Source organism: Scyliorhinus torazame, chromosome 23 (assembly GCF_047496885.1).
Source record: "Scyliorhinus torazame isolate Kashiwa2021f chromosome 23, sScyTor2.1, whole genome shotgun sequence".
In the NCBI taxonomy this organism is placed as follows: Eukaryota; Metazoa; Chordata; class Chondrichthyes; order Carcharhiniformes; family Scyliorhinidae; genus Scyliorhinus; species Scyliorhinus torazame.
In genome coordinates this window covers 77,606,749-77,624,374 of record NC_092729.1, presented here as the reverse complement: position 1 = coordinate 77,624,374, position 17,626 = coordinate 77,606,749, and the positions used below count along the sequence as shown (strand labels likewise).

The 17,626-nt window shown below is 47.2% G+C and overlaps 1 non-coding gene across 1 annotated transcript; it reads left to right on the top strand.

Moving 5' to 3' along the window:
• The first annotated feature begins 8,357 nt into the window (after positions 1–8,357).
• On the top strand, positions 8,358–8,547 carry LOC140399807 (U2 spliceosomal RNA). Its single transcript, XR_011937887.1, has one exon. It is a non-coding gene; the product is annotated as a U2 spliceosomal RNA (small nuclear RNA).
• The last annotated feature ends 9,079 nt before the right edge of the window (positions 8,548–17,626 follow it).

Below are 17,626 nucleotides of genomic sequence, written 5' to 3'. Positions count from 1 at the left end.
TGAAGGAGGTCAGAATGTGTGAAGAGCAGAGTCCGCAAGAAAACCCTTCAAGCAAAAGACAAATCAATCGGACATATTTGGAAAACTTGTACCTGAATACACTCAGTATTCGGAATCAGATCAATGAGCAGACAGCACAAATAGATTCAAATGGGTATGATTTGCTGGGGTCACTGAAGCATGGTTGCAGGAGGACCGGGACTGGGAGATAAATGTCCAAGGGCACTCAGCATTCTGAAAGGATAGATAGAATGGAACAGGAGGTGGAGTTGCTGTATTGGATATAGAATTGGTATTGATAGAGTGGGGCAAGATGCCGATTCGAAATGGATGGAAACAAAACAATATCAGAATGAAAGCTCCTTGGAAAGTCAATGAGTCGACAGCACACATCGATACAAATGGGTATGGTTTGGAACGGATCACCTAGACATGGTTGGAACAAAGAACAATACAGCACAGAAACAGGCCGTTCGGCCTTCTAAACCTGTACCGGTCATGATACCGACCTTTCCCAAAACTCTCAGCACTTCCTTGTGCCGTGTCCCTCTATACCCACCCTAGCCATGTTATTTTGCAAGATGCCTTTTGAACGCCGTTAAGGTATTTGTTTTCACAATCTCCCCCGGCAACGCGTTCCAGGTGCACGCCACCATCTGTGTAAAAATCCTGCTTCGCACATACGCTCTAAGCTTTGCCCCACGGACTTTAAACCTATGTGCCATGGTGCCTGACCCGCCTACCTTGGAAAGAGGGCCTGCCAGTCCAATTTAACAATGCCCCTCATGATATTATAGACCTTGATCAGGTCACCCCTCGACCTCCGTCTTTCTATTGAAAACAGTCCAATCAGCATCTCCGCCTAGGTAACACTATCCAGACCGGGCAAATCCCGGTCATCTGCACGCTCTCCAAAGCCTCCACATCTGTTCGGCAATGTGGCGTCCAGAATTGTGCGCAATATTCCAAGTGCGGCCTTACCAAGGTTCTATCCATGACTTGCTAGCTTTTATTCTAGTTTTTATACGAGGTGCCACGTCCAATGAAGGCAAGCATCCGAATGCTTTCTTCGTTACATTGTCCACTTGTGTCCCGTTTTAAAAGATATGTGAGCTTGCAGGCTCAGATCTCTCCGACTTTCTACATTCCTACGAGTTTTGCCATTTACTGTATATTTCCCCTCTATATTAAACCGATCCCGATCCAAGGTTCCAAACTGCACATGTCCTGCTGTATCCTCTAATGATCCTCAACACTATCTGCCACTCCACCGTACTTGATGTCATCCATAAACCTATTGATCAGATCATTTACATTTTCCTCAATCGTTCATAGATAGTCCAAACAGCAGAGCCCCAGCACAAATCCCCGTGGAACACCACTGGTCCTTACCTTTCATTCGGAAAAACATCCTTTTTATTGCTACCCTCTGCCATCCGTGACGGAGCGAGTTCTGTAGCCATCTGATCACTTCACCTCAGGTCCCGTGTGACTTCACCTTTTGTACCTGTCTGCCATGAGGCACTCGTCAAAGGTTCTTTTACAGAAATTTCAAGTACCCAATTCATTGTTTTTCCAATTAGCGGGCAATTTAGAATGGCGAATCCACTCACACTGCACATCTTTGGGTTTTGGAGGCGAAACGCACGCAAACACGGGGAGTATGTGCGATCTCCACACAGACAGTGACCGAGAGCCGGGATTGAACCTGGAACATGGAACCATTTATTGAAAAAAACAGCATGTGGTAAAATTATGAAGGCGTTCTCCTGTTGATGGTTCCACGTTGCAGTAATGATGACGTCAATGAGATCGCAATGTACAACCGTTAAACAAAACTATTTCAGTTGGTTACACGGAATGTTATTAAAATTTTGCTTTAGAGACATAGAGTCATGGATGTTTCGAACCTGGAAACAAGGCCTTTGGCCCAGCTTGACCATGCCACATAGTTACTATCACTAAGCTAGCCCCATTTTCACGAATTTGGACCATATTCCTCTATACCCACCCTGCCTATGGACCTGTCTACCTGTTTTTTAAATGACAAAATCGTACCCACCTCTACTACTGCCTCTGGAATCCCATTCCAGATGTACACCACCCGCTGTGTGAAGATATTTTCTCTCGGGTCTCTTTTGTATATCTCCCCTCTCACCTTAAACCTATGCCCTCTACTTCTAGGTTCCTTCACCATGGGGAAAAAAGAGGACTATCGAACTAATGTATTTCCTCATTATTTTGTAGACGTCTATAAGTTCACACCAAATCCTCCAATGCTCCAGGGAAAATGGTCTCAGCCTATCCAGCCTCTCCTTAGAACTCAGACCATGAAATCCTGGTACCATCTCGTAAATCCCCTCTGCGCTTTCCAGTTTAACAATATTCTTCCTATAATAAGATGAGCAGAATGGAACATAGTATTCCATGTGTGGCCTTCCGAATGCCTTGTGCAACTTCGACAAGACGTTCCAACCCCGGTATTCAATATTCTAACCAATAAAACCTGACATTCTGAATGCCTTGTTCACCAACCTGTCCACCTGCGACTCCACCTTCACGGAGCTGTGAGCTGTTCTCCTAGATATCTTTGTTCTGTAACACTCCCCATCACCGCACCATTAACTGAATCGGTCCTGCCCTGATTTGATTTACCAAAATGCATTTCCTCACATTTATCCAACTTAAACTCCACCTGCAATTCATCGGCCCACTGGCCCAAATGGTCAAAATCCTGTTGCAATCTTATATAATCTTCTTCACTATCCACTAAGCCACCAGAACTCAAACTCCTTGACAAATATGCAACAAGTGCACAGTTTGTGGATGAGATCTTACATTATCTTTGGGTCGGTTTTACCAGTTTAACCCGTCTGAAATTCAGCGGATTAAAAATTTCAAATGTAAGTTACACCAAACTCAAATTGCCCACGGATTTTCTTCAACTCTTTTTGTTAACATCAGCAATGAAGCTGGAACATGAATAACCACGGTCCCTTGATGGGAAGAGTAAGTGCGATGAGTCTCTGCTCATTCAGTCTGTTTGAGGTGACTCTTCAAATTTCACTCAGGGTTTTTGGGCATCTCGGAGCCAACAGACAGTTATATTCATGGCTCCTGTCTCCATGCTGCGGCCATTAATTGTTTCAGAGAACGACAAGGGCACAGATAATAGTTTATTCCAGTTGTGTCACTTAGTCAGGAGAAATAGTTACAATAGTTTAATATATTCACTATTATTACCTCAATAATATTGTATGGAGATTTGTCTTTGTCTTTTCATTGATGATCGAGTATAAAATGGTAACTGCTCTCTCCAGTCCTCTGGCGTTTCTAATGCTGAAGGAGAGATAGAGAAAGTATGGACTGAGGATAAGAGAGAGAGTTGAGGACGAGAGAGGGAAGGAGAATGGGAGATAGGTTAGACGAGCAAAACTTTACATCAATTCTGTGGGAACGCAGGGATCATTGCAATAAACCAAACTTCCTGATACTTAACATTGATGGAATACGCTGAGAATGATCTGGTCTATTCCGCAGGAAAATGAATATCATCAGCAACTACCATGTGTTCTGCTGACACATGTCACAGAGCAACTTCAGCCTCTGTTCCCTGACATCATCTTCTGTTTAGATTACATTTTCTGGAGATATGTTAGAGACCACAGATACACTCCAAAATATCAAACAGCTAATATACACCAAGGAATTCTCTAAAGTGATCTATGACCTCTGAAAAAACATCCATATCTGAGGACGATGAGAAATGCTTTGAGTATAATGACTGTTGGACGTGGCTGTGGGCTGGGGCAGGATTTCATGTGGATTCTGAGCAGTGATCTCCAGTTTCTTTTAATTACGGCTGCCGATTGATAGATTAACTCCAGTTGCTTCCATATTTCTTAATCTCCTCTCTGACACAAATCTCCCAATCCAGTTTTACATTTTGTCAGCTGCCATTTCAAAGTAGTGACTGTGTTACGGCTGTAGGGTAAACAGAACACAGGTGTTAAACGGACGAGAACAAGGGGACCTTGTTCCCTCAGTGTTGGGTTTGGTCACAGCTCGGGAGAAACATTGCTTTGGTTTGTGTCAGTGGAAAGACAGTGTCAGAGTGAGAAGAATGCTGAGCAGAAGCTGCCAGGATTGGTTGAAACCTAAACGCAGAGCAGCTTCAGTATCTGTTCCATGACATCATCTGCTGTTCAGAGTTACATTTTCTGGAGACATATTAATGACCATCCATATCTGAAGACGCTCTGAAGGCAGTTCGCTGACTCTGTCAAGATGAACTTCTGGACCAACATTCACTCCGCCCCACACAGGAACCCACAATTGCCGAGGCCGAAATCAACTGCCTTACTGGGACTGTTTGACGTGGGGCGTTGCTTATTTTGCTTTGTACCTTTTTCTCCATTGAATCGCTGCGCAATTTGATGCCCTTTTGTGGGCTGGACCTCTCCTTTCTTCCACAACCAAATTCCATCAATACCAAACTTTCTGACAGGATCAGGATTTGCTCTGTGTTTCGGTGATTAATGTCGTTCTATCTCCCATTTAAATTGTGCAGAAGGTATTCCTTCCACGTGATATTCCAGTTTTTAAAAATGTGATTTGGTTTCTATCTGTACAGCCTAAATTCTGAGAAAGAGGAACAGAAGAAATGCAATTGATGTGAGCTAGCTACGAAACTCGGAGACACAGTTGCAGAATATGAACCATGTGTATAAGCGAGCTGGCGATCCAGGACACACTATCAGAATAAGAATCATCATGTATATAAGCTAGCCAGGGAACGATCAGTCACAGTTAAATAATAATTATCATGTATATTAGTTCGCCGGAGAAATGGAGACGTAGTTGCACAATAAGGAACATGTGGATAGGTTGGCTGGGGAACGACGAGACACAGCGACAGAATAATGGTCATGGATATAAGTTGGCTGTGGAACGAGGAGACACAGTTACAGAATAAGGGCCACGCGTGTAAGCTAGAAAAGAACAAGGACACCCGGTTACAGACTAATGATCATGTATATAATCCAGCTAGTGAACTAGGAGACATGTTCACAGAACAAGGGTTATTTATTTAAGCTCGCTGGGGAACTATAAGGCACAGTTACAGAATTATGTTCAAGTATATGACCCAGCTGGAGAACAGGCGACACATTAGACGTATGGCCATTTATATAGGCTATCTGGGGATCCAGGAGAGACAGTTAAAGAATAGGGGTCATGTAACCACAACCACACGGCCCCTCTCTCCTCACACTGGCAGTAAAACTGCCCATCACCAGCCAGACTCACCCTGATTTGTCATCCTGCATTACCAGGGTCGTTGGCTATTTATGTTACCATTGGAGATGGTCGCCGGCCACTTTGGGTTTTGTGTGTGTATGTGTGTGGGTGGTGGGGCCGGCGATGCGAGGCCAAGAGGTTACTCTGGGAGGGGCAGCTACCACCTCAGGAGAACTGCAGCGGCCCCTGGGAATCGGGAGGAGGTAGAGGAGAAGGAACGCCACCAACTACAATGGGGAAAAGACTAGAAAAGATCTCAAATGAAATAAATCCGCTGACACAAGCATTATTTTAGCGTTTTCTAAATTATTGAAACTTCCAAGTTCATGAAATGGAGAAATTCTCTTAATCAGTCAATAAAAAACGTAAAAGACCTCAGCACCAACAGTCAGAATAATAGGGCAGCATTACCGAGGCCCACTCACCTGCGCCATCCCGGAACCCCGCCTAACCGCCAACAACCCTCCAAATCGCTTCTCACACCCCGCTGAGGTGTGGGGGACTCTTTAGTCCGTTGTATAAAAGGTCGGTCAGGAAGGTATCCACCAGGGGAGAAACCCAGCTGCTTCTGAGTCATTCCCCCATGACCAATCAGCTGAGTCTAGTGGGGAATGTCTGAATCACACACACCTTTACCAATCTCCACCTGGTGGGGAATGTCTGAATCACACACACACCTTTACCAATCTCCACCTAGTGGGGAATGTCTGAATCACACACACCTTTACCAATCTCCACCTAGTGGGGAATGTCTGAATCACACACACCTTTACCAAACTCCACCTAGTGGGGAATGTCTGAATCACACACACCTTTACCAAACTCCACCTAGTGGGGAATGTCTGAATCACACACACCTTTACCAATCTCTACCTAGTGGGGAATGTCTGAATCACACACACCTTTACCAAACTCCACCTAGTGGGGAATGTCTGAATCACACACACCTTTACCAATCTCCACCTAGTGGGGAATGTCTGAATCACACACACCTTTACCAAACTCCACCTAGTGGGGAATGTCTGAATCACACACACCTTTACCAATCTCCACCTAGTGGGGAATGTCTGAATCACACACACCTTTACCAAACTCCACCTAGTGGGGAATGTCTGAATCACACACACCTTTACCAATCTCCACCTAGTGGGGAATGTCTGAATCACACACACACCTTTACCAATCTCCACCTAGTGGGGAATGTCTGAATCACACACACACCTTTACCAATCTCCACCTAGTGGGGAATGTCTGAATCACACACACCTTTACCAAACTCCACCTAGTGGGGAATGTCTGAATCACACACACCTTTACCAATCTCCACCTGGTGGGGAATGTCTGAATCACACACACGCCTTTACCAATCTCCACCTAGTGGGGAATGTCTGAATCACACACACCTTTACCTATCTCCACCTAGTGGGGAATGTCTGAATCACACACATCTTTACCAAACTCCACCTAGTGGGGAATGTCTGAATCACACACACCTTTACCAAACTCCACCTAGTGGGGAATGTCTGAATCACACACACCTTTACCAATCTCCACCTTGTGCGGAATGTCTGAATCACACACACACCATTACCAATCTCCATCTAGTGGGGAATGTCTGAATCACACACACCATTACCAATCTCCACCTAGTGGGGAATGTCTGAATCACACACACACCTTTACCAATCTCCACCTAGTGGGGAATGTCTGAATCACACACACCTTTACCAATCTCCACCTAGTGGGGAATGTCTGAATCACACACACACCTTTACCAAACTCCACCTAGTGGGGAATGTCTGAATCACACACACCTTTACCAATCTCCACCTAGTGGGGAATGTCTGAATCACACACACCTTTACCAAACTCCACCTAGTGGGAAATGTCTGAATCACACACACCTTTACCAAACTCCACCTAGTGGGGAATGTCTGAATCACACACACCTTTACCAATCTCCACCTTGTGGGGAATGTCTGAATCACACACACCTTTCCCAAACTCCACCTAGTGGGGAATGTCTGAATCACACACACCTTTACCAAACTCCACCTCGTGGGGAATGTCTGAATCACACACACTTTTACCAAACTCCACCTAGTGGGGAATGTCTGAATCACACACACCTTTACCAATCTCCACCTAGTGGGGAATGTCTGAATCACACACACACCTTTACCAATCTCCACCTAGTGGGGAATGTCTGAATCACACACACTTTTACCAAACTCCACCTAGTGGGGAATGTCTGAATCACACACACCTTTACCAATCTCCACCTAGTGGGGAATGTCTGAATCACACACACCTTTACCAATCTCCACCTAGTGGGGAATTTTCTGACGTAATTAAGGGGTGGAGCCAGGGCTGAAGCTGACAGGACTGCCAAATACATCCCGAACACTCCTATTTTTAATAGCACAGCACGAGTGGTTAGAATCTGCAATGCGCTGCCTGAGAGTTTCACCAATAAGAAGTCTGACAACACCAGGTTAAAGTCCAAGAGGTTTGTTTCAAATCAGTAGCTTCCAGAACACTGCTCCTTCCAAACCTGTTGGACTCTAACCTGGTGTTGTCAGACTCCTTACTGTGCCCACCCCAGTCCAACGCCGGCACCTCCACATCCTGAGAGTTCCAAGCCTGCCTTTCAAAAGGGGAATTATCTGATGGGAGAAATATTTGCAGGGCTCTGGGAGAAGGCAGGGCGAGTGGCAGCAGCCGAGTTCCTTCCCCCTGCTGCTGCCCATTCAAGTGTTTTCCAAAGCCTGCTCTGCAGCAGCTGCCTGTGACAGTGACGTGCGTGCGGATAGGCACCGCCCGCTCCTATCTGATTGGCGGCCCACTCCTCATCTACATACGTGTCACGCGGTCCGGCTGAAAAAGGGGGAAAGAGGCCGGTTCTGTAAATGTGAATCTCCTGTTCCGATGGGAAAGGCCAGCAGCAATAAGCCTAGAGGGAAAGTCTCAGTGTTGACATCGGAAAGGCTTTGAATGCTGTCAGTCTGCTGTAAAAGAGGGAAGGCATATGGCACTTGGGCAACTCCAGAGCCCTGGGCATCGCTTCTCGGCCTTTTGGCTCAGATCAAGTGTAGTTTCTGTTCTTTTCAGTTTAATATCTGGAACGTCCCTTATTGGGGACTGTATATTAAATTGATTTTTAGAGCAGGGAGATGGACCTGGGGCTTGCTCTGTCCACTCCACGCATCAACCTGATATTGCAGTATCTCCAGGAATGGTGCACACCCCCGTTTATGGGGAATTTCCAAGTCAAAAATCAGATTGCACACACAAAGCTGCCCTTTATCTCTTTTTTCTTTCATCCTCTTCACTCACAAAACAAAATTACTGCCCATTCTCCACATCCCACACACTCAATGCACCGCACTGCATCACCACTCTTTCTCAGCTTTGACAGAGAGTCAGCGGACTCAAAACCTCTTTCCTCTCCCGACAGATGCTGCCAGACTTGATCAGATTTTACAGCATTTTCTCCTTCCTTTCTGCCTTACCACTTTGCTTCGCACAACACCTCCTGCTGCCCAGCCAAAGTGCTCTTGTATCTAAGCCAGCTCTGAGGCAGCGGAGGCTCTCAAGACAAGGCCTCCCCGTACAGGGACGACATCGCCGCCTTCCGCTCAGATCCCGTGTCGGTACGCAGGCTCTTGAACGCCTGCGACCAGTTTGAACTGGCCAAGGTAATCCACGGCAAGGGCGAGGCCGTGTTCTTTGGTAACTGGGCCGACCGGCCCTTTGTCCCCTTTACCGTCAGGTCAGATTACCTGAAGGTGCTGGGGACATGGTTCAGAGTGGCTGGGGCATGCACCAAAAGCTGGGCGGAGCGCATCGCCAAGATACGACAGATACTGGGCTGGTGGGAGCAACGTTCCCTCTCCATTGCGGGCAAAAACCTGGTCATCAGGCGTCAGGTACTCTCGGTGTTGCTGTACGTGGCGCAGGTCTGGCCCATTACCCAACCCCACACCACAGCAGTCACCCGAGCCATCTTTAAGTTCGTCTGGAGATCCAAGATGGACCGTGTCCGAAGGGACACCATGTACAAATCTCTGAATAAGGGAGGGAGAAATGTATCCAGCGTCTCCCTCATCCTGATGGCCACCTTTGTGTGTGACTGCATCAAGCTGTGCGTGGACCCCCAGTATGCAAACACCAAGTGTCACTACGTACTGAGGTTCTACCTGTCCCCGGTGTTACGAAGGATGGGCCCGGCCTCATTGCCGCGGAACGCTCCAAGTAGTTGGACCGTACCGTACCACCTGTCCCTCGTGGAATATTTTCCCCCAGAAAAACACCTTTGACCACAAGGCAATGAAGCAGTGGTCAGCACGTAATGTCCTCGAGGCCCTCGGGGAAAAGGAGACCGTAGAGGACGTTGTATGGTTCCCTGAGCAGACTGCCAGAGTCATCTGGCAGAACGCCTCATCACCAGAACTTTCAAACAAGCACCAAGACCTAGCTTGGCTGGTGGTGAGAAGGGCCCTCCCCGTCAGATTCTTCATGCACAACTAAAGGCTCTGCGCCAATGCACGCTGCCCTCGGAGTGGCTGTGGGGGAAATGAGACGGTCACACACCTCCTTGTGGAATGGGCCTTTGCAAAGAAGGTCTGGAGAGAGATGCAGTGGTATTTGTCAAGGTTCTTGTCAGATTAAACTGGGATGCCCTCCAGCGACGTGTCCGCCGTGTTTCCTTGCCAAGCAAACTTCTGATTGGACCACTCTGCCTCGCCCTCCCCTATCCCTCTCTGACTCTCCCCCTCTGACACCCCATCCTCTCCCTGTCTGACTCTTCCCCACCCTCTCACTATTTGACTGCCCAAAACGCTGTGGCCCTTTAACTCTATGCCACCCTCTCCCCCTCCCTTCCCCTTTGACTGCCCCTACCCTCTGCCCCTTTGACTCTCCCCCAATCTCTCCAACTCTGGCTCCCCCCATCCTCTCCTGAGCTGACTCCCCTCCCTTCTCACTCTGACTCCCCCTACCCTCTCCCTCTCCGACCCCCCTACCTTCTCCCCCCTGACTTCCCCCAGCCTCCCCCCCTGACTCTCTCCCTCCCCCTCTGAGACCCTCTACCTCCTTGTCCTCTGCCTCCCCTATCGTCTCCCATTTTGACTCTTCCCTACGCTTTCCCTTGACTTTCCCCCTATCCTATTCGCCTTTGACTCTGCCCTACCCTTGTTAATTCTGACTCCCACCCACCCCATTCCCCTGAGACAATTCCAACCCTTTCCCCCCTGACTCTCCCTATACTATCCCCCACTGGCACTCCCCTAGCCTCTCTCCTCTGACTCTTCCATATCCTCTTTCCCTCTGACTCTCCCCTACCCTCTCCGCTTCTGACTCCCACCCACCCCTTCCCCTCTGTCTCTCCCATCTCCTCCTCTGTCTCTCCGCACCCTATCCTCCTGTGAATTGGTCCCTCACCGTCTTCTCGTCTGACTCTCCACAACCCTCCCCCTCTGTGACTGGGAATTTCTCTCCAGATAATGGGGACTGGGCACTGACTCTACACTGGAGACCAAAAGTAATGCGAGCAGAATTAGGCCCTAACAATCACATATCGAAAGAAATTGTTGGAAGAGAGAGAAAGTTTGAAACAGGTTGACAGAGGAAGGGACATTTATGGCCTCACCTCCAGTAACTTCACAGTAACTTCATTCAAGCCTACTTGTGACAATAAACGATTTTCATTTCATTTCATTTCACATCCACGGTCGGACAGTAGTTAGCACTGTTGCTTCCCAGCGCTCGGGTCAGAAGTTCGATTTCCGCCTTGGGCGCGGAGTCTGCACATTCTGAACGTGTCTGTGTGGGTTTCCTCCGGATGCTCTGGTTTCCTCCCACAAGTCCCCAAAGAGGTATTGTTTGGTGAATTGGACATTCCGAATTCTCCCTTCGTGTACCCGGACAGGCGCCGAAATTTGACCACTAGGGGATTTTCACAGTAACTTTATCACAGTGTTAATGTAAACCTAGTTGGTGAGGGTAAAATATTATTATAATAATAAATATTATTATATCCTCCAACTGTCACCGCCCTGTCCGAAACACAAATCCTCTCTCTGTGATTGAGGACAAGCCTTTCCACTTTTAATTTTAGCCCCATTGCCTCACCCCCTCTCGATTACTTTTCACTCACTGAGCTGTGTTTTTTTTAATTGTGTGGTAACTAGTTACAGTTCAAGGAAGACCGCCGGTCATTGGCGGATCCCACAGGCAGCAATGTGATAATATCAGGTATGGAGAACCGGACACATTGCATTCCCCCATCCTAGTACCTTGTATAATCCTTCCACCCCACCATCTAAAAGCCATGGGCATTCCGAGTTTGGAGACCCCACTCCCTCTGTCCCCAGAAGTAGTAAAACTCACCTCTTTAACCCCGCAAAAAGCCGGGTTCATTCCTTTGCCAGACTTTTTAAAACCCACCCTTCCCAGCATTTATTTCATCATTATAAATGAAAGGGTGTGCTGTGGCCATCTTTTATATTTATCAGTGATTAACATTCGGAACGCCGAAACATTTGGAAGTCAATGTATTGGTGTTTCTAGAGGCAGTGCTGAGCAAGATCGCAGAAACTGCCCTATCAGGAGATCACCCCAGAAACTGTGCCTCTCTCCTAAGAAACATCCCGTGCTTACTCCACTTCAATATGTATTTCAACCGTGCACAGCAGGATCCCACAGACATACCCTGCAATGTGTTATCCGCCAGATTTGAAAACAGGTGTTTTAGACTTGAGAGTTTATGAAATATATTTTAAAACACAACCGGACAGATTCAACATCGTTTACACAGACGGATTTACACAGAAAATGTCTCCACCATAGCCTTTCATGTTTTGATGTAATAATCATAGAGTTGCACAGTACTGAACAGGCCCTTCGGCCCATCAAGCCTGCAGCGATACTTCAGGTGCTCATCCAGCTACTTTTGAAAGATTGGGAGGTTTCCATCCTCATTCCTCTTCCTAAGGCCCGGATTCCACTGTCCCGGATTCCCCATCCCTCTGGGTGACATTTCTTTCCACAAGGCCACTTTCACCTGAAAGTGATGCCCCCTTGTTATTGACACTTCAGCTGAGGGGAAAGACTGCTTCCTATCCATCATGTCTATGTCCCTCATAATCTTATACACCTCCCCCCTCAGTCTTCTCAGCCCCAAGGTAAACATGATGTGGAGATGTCGGCGTTGGACTGGGGTGAGCACAGTACGAAGTCTTACATCACCAGGTTAAAGTCCAACAGGTTTGTTTCGAATCACCATCTGTCAGAGCACGGCTGGAACCTGTTGGACTTCAGCCTGATGTTGTCAGAGTTCTTACCAAGGAAAACAACCCAAGCTTATCCAGCCTCTCTCCGTCGCTCAATTGTACACTGACATTATCATTTACACTTATTACACGATCAAATATGGGAAGAAATGGCTGGGAATGTAGAGCGAAAGTTGGAATTATGACAGAGGCAGGGACATTTGACCTTCATTTCGTCCACACAATGCTGCATATCCCTCTCTCTCTCCCTCTCGCCCTCTCTTTCCACACAATTCTCTCGATGAGGGAGAAAGATGGCGAGACTGAGGGTGATAGAGAGAGAGATACATAGAGAGAGACAGAGACAGATACACTAGAATATTCTACAGTCACAAACCCAATAACGTGACTTAAAATATTTCTGGTTCCTGTGCTTTTACATGTAAACGTGGCATTAATTACACCATAACACAGGCCCTGTTCCCATTGACAAATTAAACAAGTTTCCATCAGAGCCATTTTTTATTCCAGGCCTTTGGGAGCGCTCGATCAAAATCTCCTCAGACAAGTTCATGTCGTATCATTAGAAATAGATTCCCCCTCACATTGGACATGTCATGTTTCAACGTTTAAAATTACACCATCAGATAATAAAGCCCCTTCAGTCAATGAATTGATTACAGTAGCAATGAAGGCATTTCTGGTACAGCAAGATTATAGTAGCATGCCCACTTCAGAGGAGGACAACCCTTACTCTCCTCGGAATCTAGTCTCTTTCCACTACCGCTCATGAGCCTCTCACACACCCCGGCCTCTCCCTGTTCAGTTTCCCCTTCCTTCCTCCATTTCCCGAGATCTCTCTGCCAGTCGCCCTCTCTCCCAGCCTCCCTCTTTCATTCAATATTTCACGTTTAAAGTGAGTTCATGGCTGCAGTGCAAGTATTAGGGAGCCCGGCAACGTGCGAACACAGCACGATCCCACACTCACAAACTGGTCACGGCCGGGGTATCAAAGCGATCTAAACATTGAAACCTGGAGCAGGAGGAGACCATTGGCTCTGCTATTTATTATTATGGCTGATCATTCAACTCAGTTCCCGCCTCCCCCGGCAAACATCCTTGGATTCCTTTAGCCCCGAAGAGCTGTCTCTAATTCGTTGAAAACAAGTCGACATTAACCAGCAGCATTGTCCAACGTGGATCTCTATAAACACAAAATATAGGCTGGCCAAGAGAGTCAGAGAAATCCGCAATTAGCACCTTAATAAACTCGGTTCAAAATGCTTCCTGCACATTGCAATGAATCCCTAAATCCATCGCATTGCGGAGGGGAAACTGTCACCAGCATTATCCAGGAATAAAATTTCACCTTAACCAACTTTCAATTCAGGTCCCTCTTCCACCAGCTTCACAAGTTGATGACGGATTTAAAAATAAAAACAGCGTGTGCTTCATTTGGCAACATCTTATTGGGTCATCTGTGCACAGCAAGACCCCAAGTTACCGTTTCCATTCTCTCTCCTCTTCCCTCCCTCTCGCCTTCCTACCCATTCTCTCTCTCCCCCTTTTCCATTCTCTCTCCCTTTGCCATTAACTCTCTCTCCCTTCGCCATTCTCTCTCTCTCTCCCTCTCTCCTCATTTACCATTTTCTCTCCCTCTCCTTGCCGATTCTCTCTCTCCCCTTTCTCATTTCTCTCTCTGCCTATTTCCCATTTCTCTCTTATCCTTTCCCATTCTCTCTCCTCGATTGCCAATCTCTCCCTTTCCTTTCTCATTCTCTCCCCTCTAGACTTCTCCCTCTACGCTTTTCCATTTCTCTCTGTCCCTCTTTCCCATTTCTCTCTCCTCCTGTCTCTTTCTTTCTCTTTCTTTCCCACTCTTTTCTCTCGCCCACCCTTCTTATTCTCTCTCTCCATCTTTCTCTTTCTGACCTCCTTTCACATTCTCTCACACTACCCCTTTCCATTTTCAGTCTCTCTCCATTTCCCACTTCTCTCTCTCTCTCTCTCCCCCCCCCCCCATTTATATTCTCCCTCTAACCACAAAGAAATAAGAGACATAGAGCAGGGAAATCCTCAATAAAAGTACTTAAAGAGGTGTTGCACTGATTAGGAGTTGGACAAATGCAGAAATTCTCCTGAGGCCCTCTCAGATGACGCCTTGTATTGAGGCCTAGTCAGAGAGGTTGAATTAAACATCAGGGGACAAAGAACAGGCCCCCTACTCTTAACTCGCATTTAACCCCGTTACAGTACCAAGGAAGCCACAGGAAGCGCAAGGTTTTGAGCAACAGTGTGTTACTTTGACAGAGCACTTTACTCCACTCAAAGCTAATGTCACAAATTAAAGGTCAAATGGGCTGTCGACATTTTGCTTTGAGCATCATCGTTGATTCCTTCGTCTCTCACTATCTCCTACTATTCACACAAAATCGACACATCTTTTCTTTCTTTCATTTGCGAATTAGCACAGCCCTTGCATTGTGGAAGCTTTTGCAAATTAATGTCTCCACTCATTCCCAGCCAATCAAATAACTTCCCTTCAGTCCTTGCTTCTCCCCAACCTCGAACATTTGATCAAAACACACGGCCTGGCTAACTTTTCCTTCTCTGAGAAAATCTCACTGGATGTAAAGTTGAAGACTTTTTCCCCAATAAATTTCGGATCAATCTTCAAATTATCCGCAGCATTTTTGATATTGTCTCGCCTCCCGTCGTCGTGAGAGTGAACACACCCGTGTCCCTGCATTTCACTTCATTCTCTCATTGCATCCTAACTGCAGTCGCTCCACCTGTCTGTAAAGAGTTATGGAGTCACATCCACTGTCTCTGAATCCAATCCAATCGTACGCCCTCAGTAGCAATATCCCAATTCCCGAAGTGACTACATCCCGATCTCTTCAGTCACCATATGTTGCTCCGCAGAATCAGTCAATATAACCCACTCCCTACAGACAAAACACCGCACCCCACTGAGAGAGCATCTCATCCTCCGGTTAGGAATGTCCCCCTCCCCCCCACATCTACATCAGTCACAGCGTACCCTCTGATTTTAGTTTTTCTGCTGTTTTGCTTTTCCCACCTTTTGTTCTCTCTGGGGGCTACCATTAGCACTCTGTTCCCTTAGTTTCGGTGAGTATTAGCACTCTGTTCCCTTGGTTTGGGTGTCTATTAGCACTCTGTTCCCTTGGTTTCGGTGGGTATTAGCACTCTGTTCCCTTGGTTTCGGTGGCTATTAGCACTCTGTTCCCTTGGTTTCGGTGGCTATTAGCACTCTGTTCCCTTGGTTTCGGTGGGTATTAGCACTCTGTTACCTTGGTTTCGGTGGCTATTAGCACTCTGTTCCCTTGGTTTCGGTGTCTATTAGCACTCTGTTCCCTTGGTTTCGGTGGCTATTAGCACTCTGTTCCCTTGGTTTCGGTGGCTATTAGCACTCTGTTCCCTTGGTTTCGGTGGCTATTAGCACTCTTCCCTTGGTTTCGGTGGCTATTAGCACTCTGTTCCCTTGGTTTCGGTGGCTATTAGCACTCTGTTCCCTTGATTTCGGTGGCTATTAGCACTCTGTTCCCTTGGTTTTGGTGGCTATTAGCACTCTGTTCCCTTGGTTTCGGTGGGTATTAGCACTCTGTTCCCTTGGTTTCGGTGGCTATTAGCACTCTGTTCCCTTGGTTTCGGTGGCTATTAGCACTCTGTTCCCTTGGTTTCGGTGGCTATTAGCACTCTGTTCCCTTGGTTTCGGTGGCTATTAGCACTCTGTTCCCTTGGTTTTGGTGGCTATTAGCACTCTGTTCCCTTGGTTTCGGTGGCTATTAGCACTCTGTTCCCTTGGATTGGGTGGGTATTAGCACTCTGTTACCTTGGTTTCGGTGGCTATTAGCACTCTGTTCCTTTAGTTTCGGTGGCTATTAGCACTCTGTTCCCTTGGTTTCGGTGGCTATTAGCACTCTGTTCCCTTGGTTTCGGTGGCTATTAGCACTCTGTTCCCTTGGTTTCGGTGGCTATTAGCACTCTGTTCCCTTGGTTTCGGTGGCTATTAGCACTCTGTTCCCTTGGTTTCGGTGGCTATTAGCACTCTGTTCCCTTGGTTTCGGTGGCTATTAGCACTCTGTTCCCTTGGTTTCTCTAACTCATCTTTCATTCCCTCGCGCCACATATAAACATGTCCTACTTGCTACGTATTTTAGCTTTCATAAAGGCTCATGTGGACTCGAAACATTAGCTCTTTTCTCTCCCTACATCTGTTGCCAGAGCTGCTGAGATTTTCCAGCATTTTCTCTTTTCGTTTCTGCCACCACGCTCCCTCTTTCCCCCGGACCGTCACTTTCCTCACCAGCGGTCTTCACACTGAAAGGATCCTCTATTTGCACCAAGTCCAGCATGATTCCAGCACAGCAACATCTTCTGCTCTCTCCAAACACCCCCGCCACACATTTCCCCCCCCCCACACACACATACAGTTATTTGCATTCTGTAGGTTCCGTTCCTCCTTTATAACTTTGCCCACTCATCCATCGCACCAAACACACCTTCCATGTCCCCGTGCCCCTTCGATTGCAGCCGCAGATTGTGAAACAGCTGCTCATTTACCCCGTACCCGGTTCATGATTCTCGGCAGCAACTCTCCTTTCAGGCAAAGCAGCCATTCACTTTTGCAGCCTGCTATTTGACCGACCCCATTCACTGCTTCCAATAGAGTCTCCTGTGCCTTGGAGGTACTAACCGAAGACATGGTGACCGCTTTGCAGAACACCTTCACGCAGCCCCAAGAATGGCCCCGCCTTCCTCTCACCTGTCATTGTCACTCAGCACCTTGCTCTGCTGCCCACGTGCCTGTGCTAGCCTGCTGCAAGGATCGAGTGAAGCCCATGTCTGATGGAAAAAGTCAGTCGCTGACAATTAAAACAGTCGCCCTGGTGTGAGAAACTGCTAACTTAAAATCGTTTTTCTCGCGGAACCACATCGAAATGCGTAACTGATTTTTGTTTCCTGCTACATTTGATACACTGAGGCTGGCGGCCTGACTGTTCTGGTGAGAAAATGCAAGTTGACCCATTAGC